Below are 11,333 nucleotides of genomic sequence, written 5' to 3'. Positions count from 1 at the left end.
GTTAACAAATTGATATATGATTTTGTCTTTTTCTTCTCTTTCAAATCAATAAATAAAAATTAAAAGAAAAAAACACTCTGGTTCAGTGGATAGAGCATTGGCCCTGAGTATGAATGTCCAGGTTTGATTCCTGATCAGGGTACACGGGAGAGGCAACCATGTGCTTCTTCCCCTCTTGTCTCTCCTCCTTCTCTCCCTGTTCCCCTCCTGCAACCAGTGGTTCAATTGGTTTGAGCATGGCTCCAGTTGCTGAGGATAGCTCCCTTGGAGCGCATCTACCTCAGGCACTAAAAATAGTTCAGTTCTTGAACATCGGCCTCAGATGGGTGTTGCTTGGTGGATCCTGATCAGGGTGCATGTGGGAGTCTGCCTCACTATCTCCCCTCCTCTCACCTAAAAAACAAAACAAAAAAGCACTTCCGGCCAACCATTTCCTGAACCATTACTTACTACATGTGTTATCTTGGCCCTTTCTAGGAGTGCTTCCTTCTCTGTTATATTGACAGTTGAAAGGAAACAATTTATATATATTTGTGTGTGTGTATGTGTGTTTGTGTGTAGTTTTTTTTGTAATGAGAGAGAAAAAGGGACAAAGACAGAATCATCAACTCATAGTTGCAGTGCCTTAGTTGTTCATTGATTGCTTTCTGATGTCTTGACTGGGGGCTCGAGCCAACCCATTGTCCCCTTGCTCAAGCCAGCGACCATGGGGTCATATGTCTGTGATACTGTGCTTCTTAGGTTTCATGTCTTTAACCCTGCTGGCACGAGTTTCGTTTCAGGGCTTGTGGCAGGTGACCAACCACAAAGGAATACCCGATGTCACAATTCCAATGAAGTCATGGATGGTTGAAACTGCTGACGATTGAAAATACACCAACATCTATAATTGGTGAAAAGCACCCCTGCGTCCAGCAATAGCAACAAGCAATCAGCAAATGCCCTGCTACCCTTCCTACTTTTCTACCCTAGCCTTTAAAACATGGTCTGAGTCTGTAACCGGGGCTATTCTCCTTTACGAGACAGCCGGGCAAGTTTCCTTTCATTAAAGCCTGTTACGCCTGACCAGGCGGTGGCTCAGTGGATAGAGCGTCGGACTGGGATGCCGAGGACCCAGGTTCGAGACTCTGAGGTGGCCAGCTTGAGCGTGGGGCTCATCTGGTTTGAGCAAAAGCTCACCAGCTTGGACCCAAGGTCACTGGCTCGAGCAAGGGGTTACTCAGTCTGCTGAAGGCCCACGGTCAAGGCACATATGAGAAAGCAATCAATGAACAACTAAGGTGTTGGAATGCGCAATGAAAAACTAATGATTGATGCTTCTCATCTCTCCATTCCTGTCTGTCTGTCCCTGTCTATCCCTCTCTCTGACTCTCTCTCTGTCTCTGTAAAAAAAAAAAGAAGAGCCTGTTACACTGGTCTTTTGGACTTCGATTGATTCTATCAGTGCTCAAGTAGGAGAGCTTGTACTTAAGCTGGTGAGCCTGTGCTCAAGCCAAAGGGTTTCAAACCTGGGTCCTCAGTGTCCCAGGATGACGCTCTATCCACTGTGCCTCTTCCTGGTCAGGTGTATGTGTACATGCATACAAATTGAAAAATGTATTCCACATCTTTGTATTGCTCTCCTGGCCCACTTGAAAGTAACAGTACAATCCATGTTTACATCGCAAAACTCTGAGATTTTTCTCATTTTTTTTGCAACAGTGGAAGTGTCCAAAACTAGGTAACTTCAGTAGCTTCTCACCTTCCCGCCAGCCCTGGATACAGGCCCTAAACCTCTGGCTCTGCCTTCTATACTGCCTTGGGTGTCCCAATATGGCGGCCCCCACAGCGCCACTGCGAGGTGGGCGTGGACATGTTACCCTTGGGTACCGGTATCATTACCCACTTTTCTTCAAAAGCCTCAGATCCTTCCTGACCAGGCGGTGGCGCAGTGGATATAGCGTTGGACTGGGACGTGGAGGACCCAGGCTCGAGACCCTGAGCTCGCCAGCTTGAACACGGGCTCATCTGGTTTGAGTAAAACTCACCAGCTTGAGACCAAGGTTGCTGGCTTGAGCAAGGGGTCACTCGGTCTGCTGTAGCCTCCCGGTCAAGGTACATATGAGAAATCAATCAATGGACAACGAAGGAACCGCAACGAAGAAATGATGTTTCTCATCTCTCTCCCTTCCTGTCTGTCTGTCTGTCCCTCTCTCTGACTCTCCCTGTCTCTGCCACAAAGGAAAAAAGAAGCCTCAGATCCTTGTTGGCAGTTGCACACAGAGCAGAACCCGTGTGGGTGATGAGACAGTACCTGGAAATACAGCGTTGGGCTCTCCTGGTGGGTCTGGGGAAGGTCAGGTCAGTGTGTGGTGGCCTCCCCAGAGGAGCTTCCATCACAGAAGTTTTGTGTCTCACAGGGGGACCTGGGACCAGGTGGAATGTGGAGAATGGAGTCACTGCTGAGGTCTGAGGGCGAGGGTGGAGTCGTTCAGGGGAACTGGGCGGAACCAGGATTTGAGGTATTTGAGGGGAACCAGACTCATCTGTCTGTGGTTGAGATACCTTGGAGGTCAGTGCTGAGACTGAGTCTGTAGAGGTAACAGCGTCCTTGTCTTGATTGCCAGTGTACGGGGTTCTGTGGGTCTCCCACTTGTAGGGGGTGCCGGTGGTGTATAGGATGATGCAGTATCAACTTTAAGTTGGGGAATTATTTAACATAGGACTCAACGATATTGCTTCCTACGTGGGTGGTCATCATATGAACATATCTGGCCCATTTCCCCATAATAAGGAATTGTGGTCAGTGTCTGTGGTCCTGAGAGGCTTCCAGGGGGAAGTTTTGGACACCTAGCATCGTTGATGTTTCGCTAAGTTTACATCCTCAGCAGTTGCAGGGACAGGTGTGAAGGCCCAGCGCACTAGTTCTAAACCATGTGTTTAAACTTTTAATCCAGGAATTTGAAACTGAAAAATTACCCTCTGGTCGGCTGCCTGTCGCCATGAAAACCAATTAATTAGATGACATAGGTGCTGAAGAGAAGGTGTTTTTTTCCGTGCTGGCCACCGAGAAGGTGGGGGGATTCCTGTCCCCAAAAACCCATCTCCGTCTTCTGTGCAGACAGGAAGTTTTTGTGAGAAGGGAGAGGGTGGGAGAAATAAGCAACACTAAAACAAGGAAACAAAAGCAGGTGGTTAAGAGTTCTGTGCTGAGCGGGACTCAGCAGTTTTTTCAAATAAATAGATGAAAGCCATTATGGCTCCCTGATCTGGCATATCTGAAAGCCCGAGTATCTTTGTGGTCGTTACAAGAACTGAAGCTAGCAAGTAACGTGTGTGCGCACACATGTGTATATATATATATGTATGTATATATACTTTTTTTTGTATATATACTTTAATTTCATTTATTGATTTTAGAGAGAGAAAAGAGAGAGAATGGGAGGGGAGGAGCAGGAAGCATCAACTAATAGTAGTTGCTAATCATCTGCATCTTCACTGGACAAGCCCGGCGTTTTGAACCAGCGACCCCAGCATTCTAGGTTAACACTCTATCCACTGTGCCACCACAGGTCAGGCAGGAAGTAACTTATATATTAGGATTTTTTGTTTCATATAACAGCTGTCCACAAATTCCCACAGTCAAGTTGTTGTCAACATCTTCCTTTTCAAAAAAAAATTTTTTTAAAGACTTTATTTATTTTAGCGAGGAAAGAGAGAGAGAGAGAAGGGGGAGGAGCAGGAAGCATCAACTCCCATATGTGCCTTGACCAGGCAAGGCCAGGGTAGCAAACTGATGACCCCAGTGTTCAAAGTTGACATTTTATCCACTTAACCACGAGTCAGACTTTTAAACAAATTATTTATTTTATTTTTAAATACAATTACATTTTGGTCTGCAATGTCAAAAATGTTTACCTGTCTTTTTTTACTTATTTATTTAACGTCTGTTTTGTTGAGTTTAGAGAGAGAGAGACAGGAATATCAATCTGTTCCTGTACGTGCCCTGACTGGGGATCAAAACAGCAACGCTGGTGCTCCCAGGTGATGCTCTAACCTCCAAGCGGTCCAGCCAGGGCTGTCTGTCTCTTTGAAAAAATGTTTGCCAATGCCTGTTCTAACCTCTTAATATAGAGCAGTGGACACTGTTGTTTATTTGCATGTCATACATTCATTCCTATGTATTCCTTTGCTAATAGAATCTCCATTTTACTTAATATCCTTTCCTCTGTTAAGGTACCTGTATGCCAGTGTATTTGTAAGTCCTAGTGTGTCTTACTCACCCATGGTGGCTCTAGTTCTTATTGCTATTGATTGAATTACTGTGAAATGAGCTTAGTTAGGTTCATGGCACAGGTCTAGCCAGCTATATTCGTGAACATCTGTTCAGCGTTTCTGAGAGAGAATTTTCTCTTTTATATACGTTATGCCTTGATTCTGAAGGGGAGCAGTTTGCCACCCTGAAAATATACCGCGATGGGATGTTGGTTACTTTAGGCTCGTTAATGTGCAGAAATTGCAGCCCTGGGACAAGCTCAGGAAACCTGGTAGAAGTTACCCTTTGAGAAGGACATTTACATGTGTGAGGGCAGTCCAGTCTGCAGGGGTGTCTCCCTCACTGTACAGAGACAGAGAGAGAGTCAGAGTGAGGGATAGACAGGAATGGAGAGATGAGAAGCATCAATCATTAGTTTTTCATTGTACATTGCGACACCTTAGTTGTTCATTGATTGCTTTCTCATATGTGCCTTGACCATGGGCCTTCAGCAGACCGAGCAACCCCTTGCTTGAGCCAGCGACCTTGGGTCCAAGCTGGTGAATTTTTGCTCAAACCAGATGAGCCCACGCTCAAGCTGGCGACCTCGGGGTCTCAAACCTGGGTCTTCCGCATCCCAGTCCGACGCTCTATCCACTGCGCCACCGCCTGGTCAGGCCCATTTACTTTTAATTCTAGGCAGTTTATAATTTTGCAATTGAATTTGATGTCTTTTTTAAAATTTATACCCTATAAATTTTGTAGTATAAATGACAATTCATTTTTGTAGTTTTCTGGCCACAACATATACATATATACATACATACATATATGTGTGTGTTGTGATTGATATATATACATATTACATATATATATATTTATGTATTAATTGTAAAATTTATTGACTTTTAGTAAGTTTAGAGTTGTGCCATCATTGCCACAGTCCAGCTTTTAGAAACTTTCATAACCTTGTACATAAAGTAATTGGATGGATTTTTTGTTATTGTTGAGGTTTGCAAGTCCTCTATTTTAAATACAAGTCTTTTATCACAGTGTTCCCCAACCTTTTTTGGGCCACGGACCGGTTTAATGTCAGAAAATATTTTCACAGACCGGCCTTTAGGGTGGGACGGATAAATATATCACGTGACCGAGACAAGCATCAAGAGTGAGTCTTAGACAGATGTAACAGAGGGAATCTGGTCATTTTTTAAAAATAAAACATCATTCAGACTTAAATATAAACAAAATGGAAATAATGTAAATTATTTATCCTTTCTCTGCAGACCGGTACCAAATGGCCCACGGACCGTACCGGTCCACGGACCAGGGGTTGGAGACCACTTATTTATCAGATATATGATGTGGAAATATTTTTCTTCTAATTTCTGGCTCTACTCTTCACTTTTTAACATGTTGTCCTTAGAAATACAAATGTTTTAGATTTTAATCAAGCCCAGTTATTTTTTTCTTTTATGGTTCACCCTTTATTGTCTTCTCTCATAACACTTAGGCTCAGTTTAGGAAGATTATCTCCCATTTGCTTCTGAGAGTTTTATATATACTTCCACCTCTTACACTTAGGTCTGGGATCTATTTTAAGTTAGTTTTTGTTAATAGTTGAAGTTAAGGGTCTTTATTTACTTTTTGTCACTAGATATGCAATTATCCCAGCATCTTTTGTTGAAAAGACTTACCTTATTGAGTTATCTTGTGACCCTGGTCAAAAAGCAACAGAGCTTAATATTTTTATGTTCTCAATTCTGGTGGTGCCTTTCTCACTGGCTCCAGCCATTACTGGCTTCACTTAGTGGCCTTTTCCCTGAAGTCTGAACTCATTGACAACTTATGCTCGTTTTAGCTGTTCTTTCTCCCGGGTTCATGATGGCCAGCCTCATACCTTCCCCTTTTCTCGAAATCCTTTTCTGTTCTTAAAAACCACTTCCTACAACAAATGGTAAAAACTTCAGGAAAACACGAGAAGGTCCCCCTTGGTGTCTGTTTACGGGATGTGTGACCTTTTTGTGCATGATTTCCTTTTTGTTTTGGTTTTTTTTTCAGAGTCAGAGAGAGAGAGAGGGATAGATAGGGACAGACAGACAGGAACGCAGAGAGATGAGAAGCATCAATTATCAGTTTTTCGTCGTGGCACTTTAGTTGGGGGGGGGGCTCCAGCAGGCCAAGTAACCCCTTGCTCAAGCCAGTGACCTTGGGTCCACGTTGGTGAGCTTGTTGCTCAAACCAGATGAGCCCACGCTCAAGCTGGTGACCCCGGATCTTGAACCTGGGTCCTCTGCATCCCAGTCCAACGCTCTATTTGCTGTGCCACCGCCTGGTCAGGCTGAGTTCCTTCTTTTCTGCTACACCAACACCTGAGCTCCTGATAGTTTCAAAATTCTAAAAAAATGTATTTTGTATACAAAGTGTAAAACAAAGGCCATGGCTATATGACTTGTTTGAATAACCCTCTGAACAAAATTTAGCTCTTATTTTGCCTCTGGAAACTTTAGTCTCTGAAAACACACTCATTTCCCACAAGAGTCATAGTGCCAGGACACTAGAGAATTTGAGAACCTTCCCATCTTCCAACCACCCGGACTACTGGCTCCAAAGTCCCTTCTTTCCTTCTGTATGGTCTCAGCTTTTCCAACATGGCGGCCCCCATGGCGTCACTGCCGGGAGCGCTGGCACGGACATCCCGCCTCCGAGGGGAGTGCTGGGAATGGCTCGCGTGACTTCCAGTGCCTCAGATACTCGTCGGCCGCCGTAGGCTGACTAACTATCTGGTGCCGTTTTCAGGAGCCGAGTCAATTCACGGAAGTGTCAAGTTTAGACTTTCCTCCTGGGCTGCAGAAAACTATGATAGATCAGTGTACTTTTCTTCTTTGAAGTTTTCAGAAAAGTTTTGTCTCGTGGGAGGTGTGACTGTCACGAAGTACCTGACGTCACAGGGTGGAAGTCCTGCAGTGTGAACCCCTGGAATTATGGGGGCGGGTCGTGGTGGAAGGAGCTCCAAGGTATTTGGGAAGAACCAGGTGTGACTACTGTCAGTGGTTTGAGCACCTCTGAAGTCTAGGACGAGATCAACCACCGTGTCCCGACTGTCATGGTCTTTGCCGGTAACACTGTATGCAACGGATGGAGGTGGCATTTAGGATGATCGCGATGTCAGGATCAGGTTCAGGATTAACATGGGGCTCAGAGATGTTCGGCCGGGGTGGATGTTCCTCACGTGAGGGTGTCTGGTCCAGGTTTCGGAATGATAAGGGTTGTGCGTGTGATCAGTGTCTGTGATCCAAGGCGTGTCGTGAGGCTAAAGCTTTGGAGGCCCAGGACCTCAGGCTGGTGGTCGGGTTGAGGTTCCGTTTGGACAGAACAGAATACATAGCATTTCACATCCGAGTATACGGCAGTTTTTCGTACTGTTGTTCAAACTTGTATTGTTTGCAGTTTGGCTTGTTGTGAATAGTGTTGCTGTGAAAATTCTTGTACACATGTTCTGGTGTAGATGTGCATTTATTTGGGGTGCATATAGAGCTTAGATGTAAACCTCAGAGAAGGTGGTAGAGCCCAGGGCAAGCCCTCTGTGTTTTAGCCTTTTACTTATTTATTTATTTATTTATTTTGTATTTTTCTGAAGCTGGAAACGGGGAGAGACAGTCAGACAGACTCCCGCATGCGCCTGACCGGGATCATCCCGCACGCCCACCAGGGGCGACGCTCTGCCCACCAGGGGGCGATGCTCTGCCCCTCGGCGGGGGGGGGGGGGTCGCGCTGCCGCGACCAGAGCCACTCTAGCACCTGGGGCAGAGGCCAAGGAGCCATCCCCAGCGCCCGGGCCATCTTTGCTCCAATGGAGCCTTGGCTGTGGGAGGGGAAGAGAGAGACAGAGAGGAAGGAGGGGGTGGGGGTGGAGAAGCAAATGGGCGCTTCTCCTGTGTGCCCTGGCCGGAATCGAACCCCGGTCCCCCGCACGCCAGGCCGACGCTCTACCGCTGAGCCAACCGGCCAGGGCCTATTTTATTTTTAAAATTATTTTATTCATTTTAGAGAAGGGAGAGAAAGAGGGGAGGGGAAGGGGAGGAGGAGTAGGAAGCATCAACTCCCTTATGTGCCTTGACCGGGCAAGTCCAGGGTTTTGAACAGGGGACCTAAGGGTTCCAGGTGGACGTTTTACCCACTGCTCCACCACAGGTCAGACTGGGTTTTAGCTTTTTAAACAAGGGTGGACTAACCGCAGTAGAAAGACTAATACAGCCACACCCTTCAGTCACTCTTTGCGGCTGTTTTCACTCTGGAAAGGCAGAACTGAGTCCTTAGACTAAGAGCGATGGTCCTCAAAGCCAAAGATACATATTCCTTTACAGAAAATGTTTACCAACACCTGCTTTCACCTCTTAATATGTAACAGTAGACACAGTTGATTATTTGCCTGACATATATTTCACACTTTATATTTTTCTAACAAAACTCTTTTTTTTTTTTTTTTTTTTTTTTTTTAACAGAGACAGAGAGAGAGTCACAGATAGGGACAGACAGGCAGGAAGGGAGAGAGATGAGAAGCATCAATTCTCTTCATTGTGGCACATTGACTGTTCATTGATTGCTTTCTCTTATGTGCCTTGACCTGGGGGCTACAGCAGAGCGAGTGACCCCTTGTTCAAGCCAGCAACCCGGGGTCATGTCTATGATCCCACTCTCAAGCCAGAGACCCTGCGCTCAAGCCGGCAACCTCAAGGTTTCTGAACCCGGGTCCTCTCCGTCCCAGTCAGATGCTCTATCCACTGCGCCACTGCCTGGTCAGGCTAACAGAATCTTTATTTGCTATCCATCTCTCTAGCAAGGTTACCCATACACCAGTGTATAAATTAGTCCTGCTTTCTTAGTCAACCGTGATGATTCCAGTTCCCATTGCTAGTGATTGGATTTCAGTGAAATGAGCTTAGTTACATGGTGCATACATTTCTACCTAGATATGTAAGTGAAAATTTGCTTACTAGACACTGGAACATTTTCTCTTTCAAGTAAGTAATTCCTTGAATCTCTTTCTTCCATGTTGATGAAATATTGTCTGAATATAACCTGAGTTTTCTGTCCAAAGTTTACAGTTTTTTCTTCTCTCTGCATTGGCTCAACTCTCCAATACAAAATAGGAATATGGGGTCTTAGTAGACATCTGTGTCCTGCTGCTTACCTGGAAAATTTACCTGCTATATTTTCTGTAGTTAACAGTTTCTAAGAGGGGTAGGATCATAAAATGATAGTTCATCCAAGATTTCAAATTTAATGATGCAAAAATGTTTTTAGTATTTTTTTTTTTTAATTTTTGTATTTTTCCGAAGCTGGAAACAGGGAGGCAGTTAGACAGACACCCGCATGCGCCCGACCGGGATCCACCCGGCATGCCCACCAGGGGGCGATGCTCTGCCCATCTTGAGCGTTGCTCTGCCGCAATCAGAGCCATTCTAGCGCCTGAGGTAGAGGCCATGGAGCCATCCTCAGTGCCTGGGCCAACTTTGCTCGAATGGAGCCTTGGCTGCGGGAGGAAAGAGAGAGGCAGAGTGGAAGGAGAGAAGGAAGGGTGGAGAAGCAGATGGGCGCTTCTCCTGGGTGCCTTGGCTTGGAATCGAACCCGGGACTCCTGCACACCAGGCTGACACTCTAAGACTAAAAAATTTTACTTAATGTGATTTATATCTCCCATAATTTTTTATATACTTTCTTTACAAGTTTTCTGTCACTCCATCTCAATACAAATACATATATTTTATTGGTCTTTTTAAGGGAAAAGCTTTTGGTTTTGTTGAACTTTTCCATTGAGTTAATTTAAAAGACCTACACCTGGCCAGGCAGTGGCACAGTGGATAGAGTGTCCACCTGGGATGCTGAAGATCCAGGTTTGAAACCCTGAGGTTGCTGGCTTCAGTGTAGGCTCCTCTGAGCACAAGTCACTGGCTGGAGTATGGGCTGAGACCCAAAGTTGCTGGCTTGAGCAAGGCATTACTGCCCCCCCCCAAGGCACATATGAGAAAGCAATCAATGAACATCTAAGGTGCTGCAAAGAAAAATTGATGCTTCTCATCTCTCTCCCTCTGTTTGTCTGTCTCTGACTGTCCCTCTCTATCTCTTGCTAAAAAAAATAAATAAAAGATCTACAAGTTAATCAGTATAAAAGCAATATTACATATATGTATATATGTACCAATCACAAATAATATATATCATATTTGAAAATAAAACCGTATATAAATATATAAGGTCTACCGGAAAGTTCTGTCCATTTCTATCACAACAAGTTTTGACACATAAGCACATGTTTATTTGGCGCATGTGTGCCTCTCTATTTTTATCACTTAATCTTTATTATATGCGGCTTAAGTGTCTGTTTGTCGCCGATAGCTTATTGGTTCTTGCATAACTGTACTAGCCAATGGGGTGAAGTTGCCACGGCTGAACGCAAATTGAGCGGGTCAGGGGGAAGGTGAACATTTGTTTGCATTAGCAATCATCTGTTTTACATAAAAACTACATCTTAACGTACTTTCTTTTAAGAATGCCTCCTAGAAAATACAGCACTGAAGAGGAGAGAAAAGGAGCTAAAGCTGCACAAAAACGGCTTTCTCAACAAAAAGAAACCACTGAGCAGAGAAAGACAAGGCTTACTTCAGTCACAGAGCAAATGCGTCTTTCTCGGCAAAATGAGACTGATGAACATAGAGAAACAAGGCTTGCCTCAGATGCAAGACAAAAAAACCTGTCTCGACAAAATGAGTCCCTTGAACAAAGGCAGGAGAGAAATGCAAAAAAAACGACAGAGTAATGCTGACCGAAACGCAAAAGGACTAAAACAGTTTCAAATGGAGAAACTTTAATTTTTGAGCATTCCTCTGATGACATAAATATTAAATGTGAACACTGTCAGTCCTTAAACTTCAAGTTAGAAACTAATCGATTTGACTGTGGCAAGAAAGGATTTTCTCAATGTTGCAAGTACGGAAACATTGTAGTTCCACTAATTGAGAATTATCCACCACTCTTGAATAAATTATTGACTAATCAGCATCCAAATAGCAAACAGTACATGGATAGCATTCGATCC

This window comes from Saccopteryx bilineata, chromosome 3 (assembly GCF_036850765.1).
Source record: "Saccopteryx bilineata isolate mSacBil1 chromosome 3, mSacBil1_pri_phased_curated, whole genome shotgun sequence".
Lineage (NCBI taxonomy): Eukaryota > Metazoa > Chordata > Mammalia > Chiroptera > Emballonuridae > Saccopteryx > Saccopteryx bilineata.
This window is presented reverse-complemented; position numbering follows the sequence as displayed.